Source organism: Alligator mississippiensis, chromosome 11 (genome assembly GCF_030867095.1).
Source record: "Alligator mississippiensis isolate rAllMis1 chromosome 11, rAllMis1, whole genome shotgun sequence".
Classification (NCBI taxonomy): domain Eukaryota; kingdom Metazoa; phylum Chordata; order Crocodylia; family Alligatoridae; genus Alligator; species Alligator mississippiensis.
In genome coordinates, this window is record NC_081834.1 from 67,904,336 (window position 1) to 67,926,575 (window position 22,240).

The window sequence follows — 22,240 nt, forward strand, 5'->3', positions numbered from 1 at the left end:
GGGCCAAGCATAAGAAGAGAGCTGAAATTTCCTTTATGTAATAGCTAACCCATGGCCTGGTAGTTCGAGTACTTAACTGGGAAGGGATAGATGCATATCTATAATCTTCTGGGTAAGAGGAGCCTAGTATCCTGGTCTCGCTTCCAGGATTTTTGCCTGGAGCATTATGCTGTTGAAATAAGATGTGGTAGGGTCCTCTTCCTCCATTCCCCACCCCTCCTGGTTATGAACAGATCTAGTTTGGAAATAGAATTGAAAATAGGCATTTTTGCAAAAAATGCCAAGACATTTGTGCAGACAAAAGTCAAATAGAATTTGACTTCTGATACAAATTGGCACAGCTCTTTCAAAATCAGTATAATTTGCACCACATAAGAAGCTGACACAATTTTTTAAAACCCTGGCCAGGCTGTTCAATAGTGTGCTTTTATTTTCTTTAGTGTATCCAGCAGCCTGGCTGCCGCTCCGTACTCCACCATAGCCCAGGGTGCAGAACGATCAATCATGCCTATGCTGGGTGCCCCAATCCCCAAGGTGCAGACATGTTTCCTCTACTTTGCTGTCTCTGTAACCCTATGTACCTTGTTCTCTTGACTGGCCAGTAGCCCAGCTTCAACTAGGGTGGTGGACAGGGTCCCCATAACAGCAATAATTATAGCCTAATCACTATATTACTTTTCTGAAAGCTGTGAGTTTGAACACCTTTCGGGTAAGGAGAGCCTATAACTCTGTTATCCTATATCCTGGGCAAGTGCTCTATCAAGCAAGATGTATAGAACAGGGTTTGGCAAAAGATGGCCCATGGGCCAGATCTGGCTTGTAAAGAGACTGGATTCAGCCCATGGCAGCTCCAGGAATCAGCTGCATGCTCCAGCCAGGTGGTAGAGGTTGTCTCCCAAGGGTCTTAGTGTTGCTGTGTTAAGTGTTTCGCTTTACTGCAGCAGAGGCAGCATCCACATGGTCCTTGCAACATCTATTTCTATTTATTCCCTTCTCAGCATCTGCTGATTGCTCAAATAGAGGGGTGTAAGGGAGTGTTCTTCAGAAGGGGCTGGGTTGCAAGAAGAGGTCTGTGGTGGCAAAAGGTTGCCAACCCTTGATGTGGAATATGCATGCCACCACAACCACCTCTTGTTGCTGTATTTTAAAGGGTATGCCTGTTGTCTGGACTCCTATTTTCTGGTTTTAACATCCACATGCAGAAAGAGGGTTCACATTCACAGGGAACAAACTAAGTCATGTAGCAAGGTGCCCAAGTCTGAGAAAAGGGAGGAGTTGAGATGCACTCATGTCTTTAGCTCTGCATATTGGCTGACTTAGGCATCCTTCCTCAGTTAGTCCCCCAGGCACTTTATAGTGAACTAACTGTCCTGTAATCTGTACAAGGCAATTAGATACCAGCCTTAGAACATTTAATTCAACTTTTAGACCTTGGTACCCAAAATTCAGATGCAGAAACACTCAGCATTATCAAACTACTGAGTCGAATCAGGATGCATCAGAGAACGGGTAAAATGGTTCTATGTAGTCGGTGATGAGTAGGGATCCTGGTATTCTCTGATTTAAAAACTGCAAATTCTCTGATTAAAACCCCAAAATACATGATAAAAATTAAAGGTCCCTCTCAGTGCTGCTGGTGCCCTGCATTCCCCCCCACAGTCTCAACAGCCGTCCTGATGCCCCTCACAACAGCCCCCCTGCCATGCAGACACAGACACTGACACCCACCCAGCAGGTAAGTGTGTGTGGGGGAAGGGGCAGGGCAGGGGAAAAGGAAGGTGCTGGGGATTAGATCAAGAAGGGGGGGAGTGTGCCCCTGTGCCCACTCCCAAGAGCAGGGCTGGGGGGTGAAGGCAGGGGTGCCACTCTGTGGGACACACATGCTTGCCAGCCTGACAGAAGGTTCGCACATGGAGGCTGCCATTACAACTCTGCCACTGCGCCCTGTGCTACCATCCCATGGCCACCTGCATGGTTTTGTGGGCAAGTGGCACAGGGCGCGGCAGCAAAAGTGCGGTGGCAACCACCGTGTGCAGGCCACATATGTGGCGCCAGGCCGGGGGGTGAAACGGGGGACTTGCATGCAGTGGCATGCCCCGCAACCAGCTGCACAGCTCCATGGTGGTGTCTGCATGCAGGGTGAGGGGGCTTTGCACTTCACTCCCTCAGCCCCCAGCCATCTTCCCCAGCCGTGCACCAAGCCCCACTCACCTTCATGCTTCAGGGGCAAAGGGTGAGACTGAGCCTGAGCCCGGCTTTGGCTGCTGAATCCATGGATTCCTCTGCTAAAAAGGGAAATCTATGTTTTCTCTGATAGAAACAGGGAATCCGTGGTTTTCTCCATTTTTCTGTGGGAAACGGAAAACCCGGATCCCTGGTGACGAGGAACAAAATGATGCACCATGTTGATGTAATTTATCACAGTATTTTGCAAAAATCATGTTAAAGAAAAACAGATCGCTGGGAAAAAAAATGGATGCCTATAGATCGTGCTAATTAGTATGGGTCAGAGCAGAATGGATTAATGGAGTCTGGTGCAGGGACTGGCAGTTATTTCGGGTGGAGGGCCACTGACTGAGTTTTGGCAAGCCATCAAGGGTCGCATGACAGCCAGCCAGGGCCAGATAAATATTAACGTTTGAAGGGCCCCGTGGGCTGTATCTGGCCCACGGGATGCATTTTGCCCGCCCAGGTATGGAGTGTCATTACAACACTCCCCTGTATTATGTCCCCCACACTTTGTAATAGCCACGGAGGCATCAAATGAGCTTCAGTTAAAGGCAATGGGGGCTTAATGTATGTGACAGTGAGCCATTTTAATTAGAGTGACTGTATGGGAACGGCTCTAATTAAACACACACACCCCTCCCCACCTCTGAGCAAATGTATAGGCAGTCATTGGTTTTAACCGGCAACCATGCAATGTGTTTACGCAAACTGTTGTATAATTAACAAATATACTTAGCCCATACATACCACATCTACCCCAATATAAGATGAGGGATCTCCCCTAGACAGCATGGGGGAGGGAGCCCTTCATCTTCTATTAGCATATGAACCAAAGGAGAGATCCACGTGGCTGTTGTGTGTCTGACTGGTCCTGAGCCTGGGTTGGAGCAGGAGTTGAAGCAGCCTCTTGCCTAACTTCTGTTTCTGCTCTGCGGCTGCTGCTTCCCACTCCCTCCCCCTGCCCACTTCCCTTGCCATCACTGCCAGGTGCAGCTCAGTTCTGGCTCAGGCACGCTTCACTCCTGGACACAGAGCACGTGGAAATGCCTTCCCCTGACTGGCCATCAGCAGCACTGATATTGGTGCATGGCCAGGCAATGGCCAAGCTTCCAGACGCTGCACTCCTGGACAGAGTGTCCTGAGCAGCGTCTGACAGTAAGAAGGTGGGGGGGAGGTGGGATCAGACACTGGGGAAGCATTGAAGGAAAAAGGCAGAGACTGGGGGTGGAGAGGAATTTGGGGGGAAGGGCCAGAGACTGTTGGGAGCTGGGGTGGGGGAGATGCATATGGCAGCAGGGGCAGGAAGGCTGAATGGGAAAGAAATGGGCAGGGCAGAGGGCAAGGGTACCTGACCCCTCCCCCTCCTCTCCCCACTGTAGTAGTGGGGGTGGAGTGCAAGAGAACCTGCCAGCACTTAGCTTGTCTACCCAGAAAAGTATAACAAATATATTATTTTTCTATATCTAGAATCTAATTATTGGAGAGTCATTTTATATTCAGGGTCATCTTATATTTGAGTAAATACAGTGTTATGTTTGATATGTTATAAGATTTTATAAATCATCTATTCATATCACCTCATCGCAATGTCCCTCAGCTCATTAATTCAACATGTCTACCTGCTCTGCAGGAAAGAAGTGTGATTGTGTTTCAATGAGCCCAGTTATATGTGTTGGAGTTCACCAGATGGGATAAGGAGTTCTTTGTTTAATTTTACAGCTTTCAAATTATACACAAGTTAGACTTCTAAACAAGTAGTGTTTTCCCCCGTTTCAGAGGAAGGGACAGCAAAAACTACAGAGCAAGTTTACATAATTTCCAATTTCATAGCCATTGTATCACGCATACAAAACATCTGACAATAAATTATAACTTTCATGAAGGTTCTTCCTTTCTTTCTTCTTTCCCTGCTTCTTTTTTTTTTTTTTTTCTCTCTCAGCAACAGGGTTTCATTGTGTTTCTGAAGTTTCAACTAAGTAAGAAAATATGACAGGTTATAAAGCTGTGAGTTACATTCTTTGTCAAAAACTTAGCAAATTGATTCCAAATCACTTTTCTGGAGAAAAGCATGTACCAGGTTGCGACAGAGAGAACACAGAATGGGCTCACTATCAAACTTGAGTACCTATCTCCCAAGATATGGAATCACTTTCTTAAGGGCCACCTTGACTTCTTTATTCCTCAGGGTATAAACTAAGGGATTGAGAGTTGGAATCACAAGAGTATACAAAGTAGCTACTATCTTGTCCCTGTCAAAGGAATAGCTGGAGGCTGGCCTGATGTAGGTGTAGATGACAGTGGAGTAATAGAGAGACACCACAATGAGGTGAGAAGAGCAGGTAGAGAGTTTTTTCTTTCCTTCACATGTCCGGATCTTCATGATGGCCTTGAGAATGAAGCAGTAAGAGAGACATGTCAATAGGAAATCTCCCATGGCTAGGAAGATGTTTGCAGTGAAGAACATGATCTCATTAATCTTCACTGAGGAGCAGGAAAGGGCCAGCAGTGGTGGGATCTCACAAAAGAAATGGTTGATAATGTTGGGTCCACAGAAAGTCAGCTGCACAATCAAGCCAGTGTTCACCCAAGAATTGGTCACAGCAATTATAGTCACCACAGAGGATAAACCCAAGCACACTCTTTTGTTCATCATTTTGCTGTAATGCAAAGGGTAGCAAATGACCAATTAGTGGTCATAAGCCATGACAGTGAAAAGCACCATCTCAGTGCCCAGATACTCTTTCACATGGTTGAGTTGGGCTATGCACCCAGAGAAGGAGATAGTACTTGTGATGGTCACTAGATTCTCAAGCATCTTGGGCATGATGGTGGTGGTACAGATGATGTCTACTACAGCCAAGCGGAAGAGAAAGAAGTACATAGGCTTGTGTAGTTTGAGGCTGGATAGGATTGCGACAATGATGGTAAGGTTGCCAAGCAAAGCGATGACATAGATGATGAGGAAGAAGAGGATCTGGAGTTGTGGGTGGATGGAGAGGGCCTGCATAATAAATGCAGTCACAGAGCTTTGGTTCTTCATTGCTTCATACTCCAGGAATCTTTGCAGAGGTATGAATTGTTACAACTTCTTTGGGACATCAACAGAATACCTCATGCTGAGTTGTTCAGTCTTGCCTGTGGGTTTTATATGCACAGTTTTTCTCTGCATCTGTACATGCAGAGCTATGTGGAACATGGAGTTTCTATAGGAAACTCCACAGACGTACGAGCGCACAGACGCACAGCAAAAATTTTGAACTTTAACTTTTTGACAGAATTAAAAGACCCAAACTTTAAATTGTAAAAAACAAACAAACAAACAAAAAACACTTTCAAAGGACACACAAAAGTTCAACACACCAAATTTAATTTCAATTTAGAGAACACTAAAATGTTGTATTTGCATTACACAGTTATTACATTTTCCCTGGACGATCATGAGCTGCAAGAAACATGACTTGTTTAATGATATTTATTTTTGGACCCAGTTTATACCTGAGAGAGATTTTAGATACAAGACAAGCTTGTGGCACGAACTGTCCTTGGGTAACCTGAGAAAAGGAATTTCATTCCCAGAAGCTTTTCTAAGATATAATAGGTCACCCAACAATACTGTTGATTCAGTAGCAAATATCATCAAACAGATGATCCTTCAAACTTTTTGCCAGAATGAAATTTGCTTATTTCAAGAAAAAAACATTATATTTTCTGGAAAAAAAAAATATCAATATTCCCAAAGGGGGAAAAAACAAGATTTCAGCAAACTTACATTTTCTTAACCAGTTTTTTTTCAACTTGAGATATTTTAGCCACCTCCACTGATATAGCCTTGAAAATCTTTTAAATACATATTTTAAATAAAAAGTAGGGATGGGGAGAGGTGGGGCATTATATATTATTTTAGAGCTAAAAATATTTTTGTTCCAGGTTTTCTTTGGGGGGGGGGGGGGAGTTTTGGCTATTTCTTTTTACAAAATAAATAGCTTTTTCCCCTTCCTTTAAATTTTTTATTCTCCAAAATACCCTTTTATATGGGAAAGCATCTTTTTCACAAACAAAAAAAGGGGAATCACCTACAATAATCTGAGATTATTTAAATCTCTACTCTCAATCTGTTGATTGAGACCTGCTTTATTTTAACCACTTGGACAAAGGAAAAGTTTCTGAAATAGTTTCAAGCAGATTACAGACCCTGTGAAAGCCTCCAGGGCTTCCATGACATATGCATCGTTAAAAAAAACACACACATTAGTTTTAAACAATAGTCAGTGGTCACAGGACGCGTATCCAAAACACTGGGTATAGAGCTGATCATTTTTTTTCCTCACAAACTGTTTTTTGATGATAACGCTGCGACAACTGACAGTGCATTGGGCTCGGATCAGGAGGAGCAAGGAGACCCCCTGGTTCCCACTACTGTTATAAACCAAAGATAACCCACAAAAGAATCAGGATTCATAGATTCATAGATATTGGGGTTGGAAGGGACCTCAATAGATCATCGAGTCTGACCCTCTGCATAAGCAGGAAAGAGTGCTGGGTCTAGATGACCCCAGCTAGATGCATATCCAACCTCCTCTTGAAGACCCCCAGGGTAGGGGAGAGCACCACCTCTCTTGGAAGCCCATTCCAGACCTTGGCCACTCGAACTGTGAAGAAGTTCTTCCTAATGTCCAATCTAAATCTGCTCTCTGCTAGCTTGTGGCCATTATTTCTTGTAACCCCCGGGGGCACCTTGGTGAATAAAACCTCACCAATTAATAAAACCTCACCAAAGGGATGCCTTTTAGGAGTCTATCCTTCTATTCAGGAGTGGTACTCACATGGTTTATGAGCCGTGTAGACATGACAGCTCCTCCGTCACTGGCACCGACCATTCTAACACATCCCAACAGACCAGCTTGTCCACATCACACCCCATAGCCCAATCTCCTCACAGTCCCCTTGAGCCAAATGTCTTCTCTATGTTCCTGCTGCCTGTCTGTCACTATCCAAGAACACGTTCCCATCAACAGATGCTTGAGACAAGTTAACCTCCTTCCCAGCACCCAGGATTGAGCCAAGAGGAAAGGCAAACTCTACCAAACCACGTGTTAAGTTTCAGTGCCCCGGCCTGCTGTCAGTGCTGGTGCTCTTCCACCATACCATTGCACAGGTCGGGGCAAGATTGTCCTATGTTGTCACTTAAGGAGTACATAGGCAATCCTAAATGCCTATAGTTTTAGGGAGACATGTTTTCAGGGTGTGTGAGCTGGGTGGGGGACATGAATCACTCAGGGTTTGAGGACAAAGTTCCAGTTTCTACTTGCTGATGATGGACTTGAGTACCAGCTGGGGTGGGGAAGGCTTGCCATCAATGGGAGGGGGTGTCCTGAGATTGTGGGAGAGGGGGTGGTAGCATTCAACATTATGTTCCTCTGTGTTGGGGCTTGGCATGTGTACATGGGCTGGTCACTGGGGTGATTGCCACACCCCCCGTGATGATTGTATTCAGAAGCTGTGCTAAAATAGAGGATGGTTAAGTCAGGGTTTTAGGACAATGTGCAACTTTATGGAAGTTATGCTGCTCATCCCAGAGCATCATTTGTGGATTTAAACGACGGTGGTCCAATAACTCACAATTAGGCCATGGAGCCCCATACTGTTTGGTCCATGAAGGGGCTAACCTTGGCTATTTCTCACTCCCAAAATTCTGGCGGAAGGAAAATTGCACTTCCTCTCCCCCTCCCTTTCCCCAGATGTCCTCAGTTTTGGTTTAGAGAGGGCAACCATGGACACTAACATCACTTTATTCCCCAACACCATCCTCCCATCATTGCCACTTGGTTGGTGAGGGCACTTGGGAGTGGTCACTGTTGGGTCAGTTTGGTGTAATTAAAATGACCTAAAGAATTTCAGAGCTGAAATCTCAGATTCAGACAAGCACACTCAATACTATTGGCAAGAGTGTCATTGGTTTGTTTGGGTACAGAGCTAATTAAAGTTATGAACTTTATGCTAATTAAATTATGCAAATCAGCCCAACAACATTTTTAATTACCACAAATGCTCACAAAGTCAGGAAATATGGACAGCTGTTGTAACCTGTGGAGGAATAGCCAGGCTTCTTGCAATGTAAGATGGAGCTGGTTGAGATGTAAGTCAGCTCTAAGGTTTGATTCTGCGGTTCTCTTTCTCTGATGTCATTTACAAATAACTCATATATCAACTCATAAAACACAATCATTCATGACCAGCAGTTGGGTACAGGAATAGCCATTAACAATTCAGAAAATACAGTATTGACCTCCAACAAACTGGTTAGACAGAGAAACAGTCATGCTAGTATCTTCTCAATGGTGATGCCCACCTCCCTCACAGCTGATCCTGCTGTGGACTCCAGACTTGTTAAGAAAGCAGAGCTGTAAAGGATCCCACAAGATGATCTACTCCAGTCCCCAGTGCAAGGCCTTACCAGCCTGGAAACTCTCTCTCAGCTGTGCAACTCAGAGTAGGCAAGCTTTCCTGCACAGAGTTGTGTTATTAATCAAGTGTGGTTCAAGGTACAGAACATTTTGGTGGATGAAGCTATAGATTTTACATGCCTAGGAGGGTAGTACTTGTGAATATCCAGCGACAGTTAGCTTAATCCTGCCTAATAGGGGTTCACATGTAGATAAGCAGAATTTACTATGGAGCGTATTAGTCCACCCCGCGGGAAATGTTGCATGTAGATATGCCCTGCTAATTCTCTTCCAGGCTTCAATATAGTCTTTGAGGACCTACTCCATGATTTTTCCAGATACTCATGTCTAACATACGTAATTCATAACTAACATTAACCTCAAAAGGGCCAAAGATCACACCAAGAATTCATCCTCTCACTTCCATTACAAACTTCTAGAGGGTTTTGTTTCCCCCCCCCCCCCCCCCAAATGAATGAGGATTTTTGTGTTTGGGGGGGTTTTGAGTTATGTGACTTCTACTTGTCTTCTCCTATGGAGCATGTTTGAGTGAAATCTTCAACACATTCACAAGGAATTGAAGCATTCCGTGAGGATGTTAAATCTATAAAATGGAAAGCATCTTCACAAATGTAAGTCAGTACTTAAATTATCATTGAGTTGCAAAGGGGAGTAATTTGTGTGGAACCAGAAAGAAGTAAAGATTTTTTTGATTCATTTGCTCTTTCCTTTCTTCATTTTCTTTTCTTTAGATGTTAATAAGAACTGCTGTGTCCTAAACAGTCACGTGGTGATCCTTACTATGATCTCTTATGCACAGCTGGCTGGTGATCAATCCCTGTTTGGACACTCATTGGAGTCTTGGACCAGCTCCTGAGATGGGTCAGGGCTGGGACCACCAGTCAGATGGATGTTGATCCCAGCCACCGTGTCCTGAATCCAGTGTTGGGCCCCATAGTTTAAGATGGATGTGGAGAGATTAGATGCAGTCCAACACAAAGTAACAAAAATAATTAGGGGGACTTGGACGATTGAGGAAAAGATGAAAGAGCTAGACTTACTTAGTCTGGAAAAGAAAGGGCGTATTTGATAACATTGGTCTAATGCTGGAAGTGTTCTTACAGAGAGAATGGAGATGGCCTTTTCTCTGTGGTCAGGGCTAGGATCAACAACTTCAAGCAGCAGTGATGGAAATTTAGGTTGGAGATGAGGACCAGCTTTCTGGCTGTGGAGGTGATTAAGGATGGGAACAGACTACCAGGAGATGGTGCAGAATGCGCAGAGCCTTGGAAGTTTTCACGGGCAGGTTGGATAGAAACTTGTCTGGGGGTGATCCTGCTTTGATCAGGGGCTGGAGTAGATAACCCTGTGACATCCCTTCCAGCCATGTTTCCTGCCAGCCCGCACCTACTTTGAGAAGGAGATGGAGGAGGGTTTCTCCATAGCTTCCTTGACCTCCCCTTGACTGTGATGGCTCTTTGCTTCCATCAGCTCTCTTTTTGTTGTGCTGGATGTGGATTTCTCTGAAACTGCATGTTTTTTCTGTCTCATACAAAGCTGCTGAAGGGAGCAAGATCTGCTTGGCCCAGATTGGGACTGTTTGGTTCACATCAAGATGTTGACTCTGAAGTGATGCAGGAACCAGCTAGAAAGGCTCAGCTCTCATGAAGCCCTCCACCTCTTTCAGTTCCTTCTTTGGACATGTGTGCCCTTTATGTTTGGGCACTTCACCTTACAAAAGAATGGCCCCATTTTTGTCAGACTGGGCCATCAAGGGGGGCTTCATGGTGCAAGGCAGTGGGCTAGTCTTAAATATGTGACCACATGAAGGGCATGTGAGATGCATGCAGGGGGTGCCAATGTTTTATTAAAAGGCTAAGGATCTGTTTCTTGTTGTTGCTGAATGCTTTTTTTTGTTCCCTTTGGAGCAATACCCTTCCTCACTTTAAAAAATTCTAAGCAGACAGTAAACCTTTATTTAAAAAAAAAAAATTAAGTCTATCTATCGATGGGCTACCTCGTTATTTTTCTTCTCAGTTGGCTACACTTGTTTACCTTTTAATTTTCGCTGTTGTAGAAGCAGAGCCCTCATGAATGGAAGCCAATAACAACACCGGGGCATCTGACTTCATCCTGGAGGGGCTCTTTGATTATCCCCTCCTCCGTGCTCTGTTCTTTGGCATTATCCTGTGCACCTTCATGGCTGCTGTCCAAGCCAATTCCCTGATTATCCTGGCAATTGTCCTCCACTCGCCTCTGCACAAACCCATGTACTTCTTTGTTGCTAACCTGGCTCTAATCGACCTTGTCTGCACCCATTTGTTCTGCCCAAAATGGTGCAGAACCTGATAGTGGGAAAGAAAACCATTTCCTTTAATGCCTGCCTGATCCAGCTCTTTACCTTCACCTTCTCAAGAGGAACAGAGCTTATTCTCCTTAGTGCCATGGCCTTTATAAGTACGTGGACATCTGTCATCTTTTACACTACATAACCATCAAGACCAAGAGAGTCTGTATTACATTAGCAGCCTGTATCTGGGTTCTGGGTGCTATAATTTCCCCCTCACACACACTACTTGTGCTGCTTCTAGATTTCTGTGCACCCGGTCTATGCAGCACTACTTCTGTGAGATCCCAGCCCTTCTGGCAATATCCTGCAGCAAAACTTATCTGAACAAAATCATGACATTAATGGCTAACCTTTTCCTAGGCATGATGAATGTCTTGCTGGTCACCATGTCCTATGGCTTTATCCTCAGGAGCATCCTGAAAATTCAGGGCTCAGAAGGGAAGCGAAAAGCCTTCTCCACATGTTCCTCGCATCTTGCTGTGGTTGGCCTCTTCTACCCCAGTATCATCTACAGCTACGTCTGGCCATCCTCCAGCCACTCCTGGAAGGAAAAATTGGTTGCTGTGCTCTATACATTTGCGACTCCCCTGCTGAATCCTCTGATCTACAGCCTACACAACAAGGAGGTCAAAGCGGCCTTCAGAAAAATCCACCCATTCTAGACAAGACATGCATCTTGGCAATAGTGAGCTTGATCCCCTGTAACCTTTTTACTTCTATTTTCAGTCCACATTTTAAAACCCACCGCTTCAATTTAGGGCCCCTGTTTCATCTACACACCCTAAATGCATCAGTTTATACCAGTTGTATGTTGTGCCTCCTATAATATTAATTAGTCATGATATCCTAACATGGATCCTATAGGACACACTGGGTGTATCTACATGTTCATTAATGCACTGTAATTACAGCACATTAAGTTTACTACCTCTAGCAGGTAATTACTTAATGCGCCGTAATTGGCACAACTGAGCATTAGCACACATGAACGCTTTTTGAGTGATGCTTAATGCACATTGACCTAAAGCTATTGTGCATTAGCACAGATGAACACTTTTTGTGTGATGCTTAATGCCCTTTAGACTAATCTACTGCACATTAGCATGTTTTTTGCCAGCCGCGCTAATGCACACTAGAATTAGGCCTACGGGCATTAGGCATCTCGTGTAGATGTGCTCACTGTGTAGCATTATTCTTCCAATATAGGATTATTCCCTCAGTGTGTAAGAAGGAAAACAAATAGAACAATAAATCTCAACTCTCTCTTCCTTACTTATTTTTTTGTGAAATATTAAAATCCAAACTATATTTCAACATATTTTGGTTCCTGTTTGAATTTTACTTATCCATGTGTCTTGTTTAGGTTCCTGAATTTTATAAACACATGTTTATCATAATTAATTTTTGTTCTCATTTAGGACTGCTGTACAAATACAAGGCCATGGATAAGATGTTAATAAAATCACTTCTTTTGGTTGTACGGTGTTATGATATGAAATCTACTGTGTTCAGAGGTATCATATCAACTTACTATTGATGACTCTCCTTTTTAAATATATTTTAACATGCTTTTAATATATCTATATCTACTGTGGTAAGGTGCAAATCTACCCTGCCTTCCCCTTTTAAATCTATCATTAAATACCAATGTGAGTAAGCAGTCAGTAAGGCTAACCACACCTTATTGTGCATCCACAGATGCATCAAGAGCAGGTCAGGGGAGATGATCCTTCCTCTCTATGTGGCTCTGGTCAGGCCACAGTTGGAGTACTGCGTCCAGGTCTGGGCACCGTACTTCAAGAGGGATGTGGCTAACCTTGAAAGGATCCAGAGGAGGGCCACTAGCATGGTCAGGGGGCAGCAGGCCAGGCCCTACAAGGATAGACTAAAGGGCCTGAATCTATTCAGCCTCCACAGGAGAAGACTGAGAGGGGATCTGGTGGCTGTCTATAAACTCACCAGGGGAGACCAGTGGAAAATAGGTGATGCTCTGTTCCTCCAGGCACCACCTGGGATAACAAGGAATAACAGCTACAAATTGACTGACAGCAGGTTCAAGCTTGACATCAGGAGGCATTACTTTAGGGTTAGGACTGTCAGGCTCTGCAACGGGCTCCCAAGGGAGCTGCTGCTCTCCCCTACCTTGAGGGTCTTCAAGAAGAGGTTGGATAGATATCTGGCTGGGATATTATGATCCCAGCACTCGTTCCTGCACAGGGCAGGGGGACTTGATGAACTGTTCAGGTCCCTTCTGACCATAGAAACTGTTAAACTACCTTAACACTAAAGTCTCAGGAAGGGAAAGAAGGATGATAGGAAAAAAGGAGAGAGAGACAAAGATGAGAAAGTTGTTAAGAAGCATTTGAAACATGGTTGGAAGTCATGAAACAGTATTTTGCAATGTCCATTGTTGCCATTTTATTGAGTTATAGATAGTTCTACATGGAAAAATGCCATACACTGGTCTCCCACCACCCTGAAAGCAAAGAAAAAAAGATTAACATTTTTTTTCCCCCCAAGGAGGCCAGGGTGGACAGCACCACCATTTAGATTTTCTTAAGCTATTGTTTTTTGAGGGGAAGACTATCCTAGAATCTACCTTATGTAGCTCTCAGGAAATATTGAGATCAAGGGTGGATACTATTTCAATCAGTGGCCATTCAGAGGACGGCTCGTGGTTAAATTGGTGATACCTATCCAAATTACAGGACTCTCTATGTCCTGCTGTGAGTGCCTATGTGCCACAAGGGTTGGAATTGGAAGATATCTACATGGCTCTGGAGGGCATCCGTGACCCACACTGTCCAGCAATGGGTAATGGAATCACTCCTGCTCTTCTGTCGGGTAACTCAGAGTTGATCATGAGCTGAACTTTGGGCAACCACTAGGTAAAATCAGGAGAAAGAAGAATTATTTAAACTTTACAGCATTTTTAGCGCAAAAATAAATGGAGATAAGCCTCCTGTGAACATGTTTAGGTTGGAAATTTCAGCAAGCATCTCACCATTAAAGCAGCAAGATTCTGGTGAGCTTCCCCAGAGAGGGAGATGCAGGGCAAGGAAAAACAGCAGGATTAAGATGTGGTTGGGGGGTGGCTATAAACTGAGAGGGGCAAACTTTGAGTATCAGCACTGAGATATTTAAGGGTATCGTTTTTAATGCAAGTCTCAGAATTGTTGCAACAAGCTGTCCTACAGGCTAAGGCAGACAGAAGGCAAATGAACATGGAAAGGGGAGAGAGGCAAAAAGAGGCAGGGAATGAAAATGATCTCTACTGGGGAAGGGCGGGAGGAGCAGCAGGAACCAAAGGCTCATAGGGTAGGTGCTCTGGTTTAAGCCCAAGCTTGGGGGGGAGTGGTGTCAGCTTGGGTCTGCCTCTTGGCTTGCTCAGAATTCCTTTGAGAATCAGGAACAAGAAGGATCAGTGCAGTCAAGTCATGGTGGACCCTGGGGCTGCAGGAGACTGGGAAGCTGGCAGCCCCAATGGAAAAAAGTTACCCTTCCAGTACCATCCATCTGGTTCCTCCCATAGAAATTCCAGTTGGACCAAGTTCCTGAAAACAGCAGTCTAATCCTTCAGTCCATCTGAAGCCTATGCTGGCCATCTGCATGGACGCTCAGAGAAATCATTGTGCATGTGCTGAAGAGGACGTGGTCACACCCCCATCACTTCTCTCTGAGATCCTTCCACGAAGCCTACTCATTGAATCAAGGGGGATTTCTTTCCCAGTGATGCATGCATACATAATTATGGACTCATGCCAGCCTAGGAAACATTGCCATGAGGCATACTGAGAACAACTACCAATGGGTGTACCATCAATAAAGCCACTGACCTTACAATGATGTATCGCTGTTTAGGAACTAACAAACACTCTGTAAAAATAACATAAATCCCAATTTCATCCCATTTTACCTAAGTGGACCAAACAAAATTAAGTCAGAAGGATTCTCTCAGGTTTGATCAGTTGTACAATACCACCAACAAAACTATATGTCATCCTGTTACTCATGTGCTAAAACCCCGTTTAGGTGTTCCAGGCCTGCACTGAAACTGGGGGGTAGTGAATATGAAAGTGTAACACACTGTCAGTGTGGGCTCACCAGATTGGCTTGAAATACTTCCCCTGGGCTAGAAACAGTGCTGGTGACTTCTGAGTGAGCCCAAGGGTGGAGCTGGCGAGCCCTGCCCTGCGGAGAAGGGAAAGCCAATGGAAAGAAGGGGTTTTCAATCCCCTCATTGGCATGGAAGGGGGATGGCCGGGGTTGGGGGCCAGCCACCCTGAGCCCTGGCTGGCCGGTTTGCAAGCCGGGGGGGTAGGGGGGGGGGGAGACTGCTGGAGGGGATAAAAGCAGCAGCTGAACTGGTGTGGGGGCTACTGACAGTGACTCCAGGGAACGATGCAGGAGGCCTAAGAAGAGTTGGGGTGAGCTGACCCAGCCGAGGGAGAAGAGACACCCCTCTGAAGAGCCTTGACGACCCTGGGAGAAGAAGGCAGGGGCAGTCGGCCATGCCTCCAGCCCTGCAGCAGAGGGGGAGCCGCAGCCAGGGCTTGGGGCAGAGAGCTGGTGCCCAAAGGCCCCATCACAGTGTGCTAGACATGCCAGGTGTCCCTAAGGCTAGGGGTGGCAGTCAGCCCCCACTGCACTGTGGAGAAGAAGCAGTGTCCAGGAGTGCAAGCGGCATCCTTATCCAGAGCAGGGAGCTGGGCTGGCGAGTTGAGGAAACCCCTCACCTTTCCTGGGGAAGCAGGACAGCAACAGGCAAGGAATTAGGATCCTGAGGAGCAGCAGAGTGCCAGGACAAGGGTCCCTAGGAGCTTGGGGTGCAGGCTGGCACTCGGAGCGGGATTGGTGATCTGCGAGGTGCGTGGGGTGCCCGGCCAGTCATCTGGAGCAGGGAGTTAGAGCAACAACCCCTGGGAGCTGCCTGTGCTGCTGACCCTCTGCCACTGACTGCCCCAGAGGGGACTCAGCCCGGTCCCTTATTCTACAGCTGATGGTCATCGCATGGAGACCCTGAGCTTTGTGCTTGGGTCATGCTGATTGCTGCAGGAGCCTACTCTGTTGCTTGTTGCTTGCCTTTTTGGTTGCCACAGAGGGTCACCCTTCAGACTCTTTGTGGGGCTGGGGTTTGATACAGTTTGATTGCTGCAGACCAGAAGAGCTGAACCTGTTGCAGTCTGTTGCTTATTGGGAAGCCTGTTGCAGCTGCTGGAAGGGAGCACCTTGCTTCCTTGTGGTAGCACCTCAGCAGGGCCTGAAAGCTGCCAGTTCCCCTACCTGTGGGTCTTGAGTCAAGGGTTGACAAATGCATTTGAGTTTGTTTTGTGCTTCTGGTTATGCCATTGAAGTTCACTTGTAAGTCACCTTTCCTATTATTCTTGTTTTGTAAATAAAGTGTAAATAGTTAAATCAGTTAAGTGTTAGACCTTCTTGGGACCATGGGCTGCTCTGTAGGGAGCAGGGGCTGGCTGGGAAGTAAATTGGTGCTGGCCGGAAGCCCTGCCCCACTCTCACCACACCACCCCTGATATTGGGCAGGGTGGCAGATATTGGGCTGCCACCTGGGTTACAAAAGTCAAGGGATTGTCCTCCTGGTATCACCAATCTTCCAAATACTCTTGCAGTCATAAGATTCAGAGGAAGCACACTTCCCTGCATATGGTTTTTAATATTAAAATATTGAGACTCTCAATTTGTCAGCATTGTGCCTGACTTAATATTTTTTACCCAGTGATTATCAGTCCTGGGGTTGGGTAATTTATCAATTTCACTCTATTTAAATTGTTTCGTCATAGTATCATAGTACTTAGGGTCAGAAGGGACCTAACCAGATCATCAGGTCCGACCCCCTGCCCAGGGCAGAAACGGGTCCTCGGGTCATATCACCCCAGCCAAATATCTGTCCAACCTCCTCTTGAAGACCCCCAGGGTAGGAGAGAGCACCACCTCCCCTGGGAAACCATTGTGGAGCCTGGTCACCTTAACCATCAAGTAATGTCTCCTGATGACCAGCCTGAATCTACTCTTAGTCAACTTATGGCAGTTATTCCATGTAACCCCGGGTGGTGTCTGGGGGGACAGAGCCTCCCCCAATTCCCGCTAGTCCCCACAGTGAATTTGCAAACCACCACCAGATCCCCTCTCAGCCTTCTCATGTGGAGGCTGAATAGGTTCAGGCCCTTTAGCCTCTCTTTGTAGGGCCTACCCTGCTGCCCCTTTAACTTCAGTTCAGAGTCTAGCCCATTGCATTGACTAAACTGCACTATTTCCTCCGTCTGAAATGGCAGTCTGGCCAACTGACTTCCCAGGCCAATTAAGAAGTAAGGCTTCAGGCAATCGGAAGGTGATGCACCCATGGTATTAGCAGGGGCACTGAATGCTAGATATCCTGGAGTGGAAAGGCAGATTGGATCACAGATCAGCTGCAATCTGGCCCAGTGATCAGAGACCATATTGGATGAAAGGTTCAATCCAGGCCACTCTCATAACTAACACTCATCTAATAAGAGTCCAGCATTGCACCCTGAGAAGTCATCCTTTCTTCCTGAGTGATTAAGATGAAATCTGCCTGTATTGATAGAAACCTGATCAGGTTTACAAAGAAAAGTAGAAGGAAATTATGTTTCCTTTAGGTTATTTCATAAAAGGAGAGAGACCTTCATAAAAAAAAATAAATAAAATTAAAAAAAAAACCTCCTAGAGGTATTTTGCCAGCTTAATGGAATATTTTTCCAACCAGTTTGAGTGACGCACACTTTTCTTTCCCTTTGGGGCATTGTTTGAGCATGAAATCTTAGACTGGTTCACAAGGGACTGGCAAACTTTTTATAGAAGGAGGTCTTTTGAAATGAGAATCATTTTAATCAATTTATAACTCACTTGGAGTCAGTACTTAAATAGTCTCCTTCACTGTAAAGAATTAATCTGTTTGGATCTACAGAGAGGTGAGGTTTTTCTTGATTCATTCCATCTCCTTTTCTTCCTTCCTTGTTTTTTTTATAAGGCAAATGATACTCATTGTTTTCCTGAGATCAGACTCCTTTCTAAGTAGTGTACATGATAATATATAAAGACTAAGTATAAATGGGTGCTCTCTCGCATGCGAGTGTGCACACACATACGCACGCACACTAAATTCCACTCATATTTTTTCATTTATTTTTGTGGTTACTTACACTGAAATGTACCTCACTGTCCTGTCTAGAAATACGCATGTCTTCAGTTGAGTTAAGGACATTTCATCTGCAATCTGATCTGAGTTACACGTGTACCAATCTGGTCTGAATTCACAGCCATCACCAAGGTTCCTGTGAATTTCACTGCAGTCAGAATCCAAATTATTGGTGGTACAATATAGGTTTATAGGTGGTACAATACTATAATTGATAGTTATATAAGTATAACTAAATAATAGTTATATAGGTGGTACAATACCATAATGGTGTTGTCAGTGACAAAAGAGTCAGGAAAGAGGATGAGTGCTGAAAGAGTCTGCATTGAATCTGTAAAGTGATGCAAAAGGTGCAAATGGTTAACCAGACTTGTCCTAGGAAGATCTCCTGAAGATTGAGAAATATTGGCCATGGGAGTCTTCCTACTCTCACACTCCCTTTGACGCTCCATCTTACACAACGGAGCCCATTTCAGATGGTGGGGGAGCATATTCAACACCGGCAATGTAGCAGCTTGTAAGAGGAGGGAACTCTGAAGATAATAATACGTGCACTAGAGAAGGGGGTATTGAAGTCATCCTGAAATTCCTGCTATATATGAAAATACAGGAGCCTGTACTTGTGGGACAGCCTACCAGAAAACAAAACAAAAACCAGATTAAATTATGTGGCTTCTTTTCTCCTGCCATTTAAAAGACGCACATGAATACCACTCTAATGAAGGGAGATTTTGGCTGTGTCATTTCAGGGGAATGATTCTTGATTTAAAGGAAAGTAGAGACCTCTCTTTGTACGTCTTGTTTTCCCTTAAATATAGATATTATTACATTATGTATAGCTGCTCAGCTGGACCAGATCAAACTTTTAAGCTAATATAAATGGTGGAGCACATATTACTTCTGAGCAGTGGTTGTATGAACAAAGTTCCAGATGGTACGGTGTGTCTCACTCAGGTGAGTTTCTGAATACTCCTATCACTAATCTAATATAATGTGGCTTCAGTTAAGACCCAACCAATTTTTATAACCCTTGTCACAACTGCAAAATCAGGGGAATGTGGTTTTGGGAAATGAAGAAAAAAAGGTTTGGGTTATTTATTTATTTATTTTAAGTTAACATGTTTTTATATTGCTCAATTTTGGTATAGACCGTAGAAATTTTTAGAATGGCAGGCTGCGCACCACCTTCAGCTACCAGTCCCCTCCTCAGTGCCTTAGTCCTCCCTGGTGTATGGATCAACTTAAGACCCAGTGCCAGATGATGTGGCTTCTCAGGCTAGATCTGGGTTACAGACCATATCTCAGATGGACCTGTCCAAGAGATTGGGTTGGATAGCTAGATACTTGGAAATACTTTCAGCCATTATTATTTGTTTATCTATCAATCCACACCTCCTTTCATTCATTTGTAGGTTTAGGGTTGCCCATAATTTTTCTTGTACATTATTGCAGCCAACTGACATCTCCATTTTCATTCTTTCAGAAGAAATGCCTAAGTAAATGGAAACCAGGAACCACACAAGGGTGCCTGAGTTCATCATGGAGGGGCTCTTTGAACATCCCCACCTCCAGGGTCTGTTCTTTGGGATCATCCTGTGCCTCTTTATGGCTTTGATTATAGGCAACTCTTTGATTATCATGGCAGTTGTTCTTCACCTGCCTCTGCACAAACCCATGTACTTCTTCATTGCTAACCTGGCTTTAATTGACATTGTCTGCACCTCCTCTGTTCTGCCGAAAATGATGCAGAACCTGATAGTGGGAAAGAAAACCATCTCCTTTAATGGCTGCATGGCTCAGCTCTTTACCTTCACCTCCTCAGCAGCAACAGAGCTTGTTCTCGTCAATGCCATGGCCTTTGACAGGTACGTGGCCATCTGTCATCCCTTATACTATGTAACCATCATGACCAAGAGAGTCTGCATCACATTAGCAGCCTGTATTGGTGCCCTTGGAATCATGAATTCCCTTGTGCACACATTGTTCATGCTGAGTCTGTGGGCCCAACCTCATCCAGCATTTCTTCTGTGAGATCCCACCTCTGCTGGCATTGTCCTGGAGCTCAGCTTACCTCAACAAAGTCATGGCTTTCATTGCTGATATTTTCCTAGCCATGGGAAACTTCTTGCTGATCATTGTATCTTATGGCTTCATCATCAGAAGCATCCTGAAAATTCAGGGTTCAGAAGGGAAGTCAAGAGCCTTCTCCACATGTTACTCACCTCTTGTTGTAGTTGGCCTTTACTACTCCACTATCACCTACACCTACATCCGGCCACCCTCTGGCTACTCCCTGGATAAGGACAAGATGGTCTCTGAGCTTTACACACTTGTGATTCCTGTGCTGAATCCTTTGATCTACAGCCTGCGCGACAAGGAGGTCAAAATGGCCTTCACGAAAATCCTCACGTTCTGCAAGAGAGATTCGTATTGAGACCAGCAAACAACAGTTTCTGTCATCTCATCATTTCTGTTCTGGCCCCACACCTGGTGTGAACTGTTTTAATATCCTGCACTTCAGTGGCTCCCAGTTGATACACATCTTTAGAGTTTCTGAGTTTTTTTTTTTCTTATTTCACTGCAGTTAATAATGAAGACTATTGCTCCTTGTACGAAATGATGCAAGTGTTTTGGTGAATATTACACAGTTTTCTTTGTAACCCATTAAGATTAGGAGTCCATGATGTGTTATGCTAGATAAAATAATGTACAAATTGTTGTACGCTTTCCTTTAAATGTATGGTCAGAGTAGCAGAGCATTATTTTTTTTTCAATGGGTTTGAAGGAAGACAATCTATATAAACCAAACTAAAACAAACCAAATAAATTAACCAGTGCCCCATTCTTGCCCTTCATTCTCTGTTTTCTGTACAACAATGTGACTCCAAAATATTTCATATATTTCAATTGATATTTGAAAGCTTTGTCGTGGAAACACACGCAGCATACTTTTGGGTCAGGTCAGCAGAAGCTTTTATTCAAAAGAAACTACAGCTGTAGGGGGGATTCCAAAGTGACATGAATTTCCCAAGCACTTGGAAGGGGTCCCCCCCCAAGAGCAAAATCAGGAGGCTTATATACTTTTTAACAGTTGCTTATAACTTACGTGATCATATAGTGAAATTAGCATGAAAAGTGGCTATAATATTACTTCATTATTTCTTTGCTGTAATCAGGATGGGAACTAACGGGGGAGCGAGGTTAGTTCACAAACCTTCTTGCACCTGGAAATCAGGTTTGTATATACTTTTTTGCTATCTTCAAGGCCACGGTGAGTGAAGCAGTTGCAGAGGAGTTACAAAGAACAAACACTTTCTCTTATCTGTTCTACTATACAGAGCCAGCAATTCCCCACAAAGCGGTTATGTCATCTTATAACTAAAATAATCAAAGTTTAAGGCATATATTTTTTTCTGATTCCACAGTCCCCCCTTTGAGACTTTTTAGTCTCACTTTAGCCTTAAACTTCCATTTTTATGAGCCCCTCTATTTCATCATGTAGCCTTTTATGTTTTCTTTTAATCTGCTCACACTTTTGTAACACCATTATTTTAGACTCTGCTGTGGGTTTTTTTTTGTCTTGCTAAAGCTTTTTCTGCTGGCTTTTATGCAGCAGAGGATCAGTTGCACTAAGACATAAAACATTATCAGAACTATCAAGACAAACAATATTCCATACAGGATTTTTTTTGCCAAGGGCCCCAAAATCTGGGAGCCAGGAGGTTAGCTAAGACCACATTTCTTTTAGACCCCAGTTAGTATTTTCTGAGGCCACTTGATGTAAGACCCTTAACTGATTTCGGATTTTGCGAATGTTAGTTTCGATTCACATGTCCTGATTGACATAGACACAACAGGTGGAGTTTACTATGGCACATACTCCTCCCTGGGATACCAATAGGTAATCTAGGGCTATGTGGTGTTGTGTAGTTACTTGTGAGATCTGGGAGATCTCTTCTTGCAGAGTCTGAATTGCATCCGCAGTGGCATTTTCCATAGCTTCCATTGTGGCTAAAATGTTAATTATGGCTAGTTCCAATT

At 44.4% G+C, this 22,240-nt stretch overlaps 2 pseudogenes; one reads left to right on the forward strand and one right to left on the reverse strand.

Moving 5' to 3' along the window:
* Positions 1-4,354: 4,354 nt before the first annotated feature.
* LOC102574382 (olfactory receptor 13G1-like) lies at positions 4,355-5,269 on the reverse strand (annotated as a pseudogene).
* Positions 5,270-19,699: 14,430 nt separating this feature from the next.
* Positions 19,700-20,735, forward strand: LOC102574621 (olfactory receptor 13G1-like; annotated as a pseudogene).
* The last annotated feature ends 1,505 nt before the right edge of the window (positions 20,736-22,240 follow it).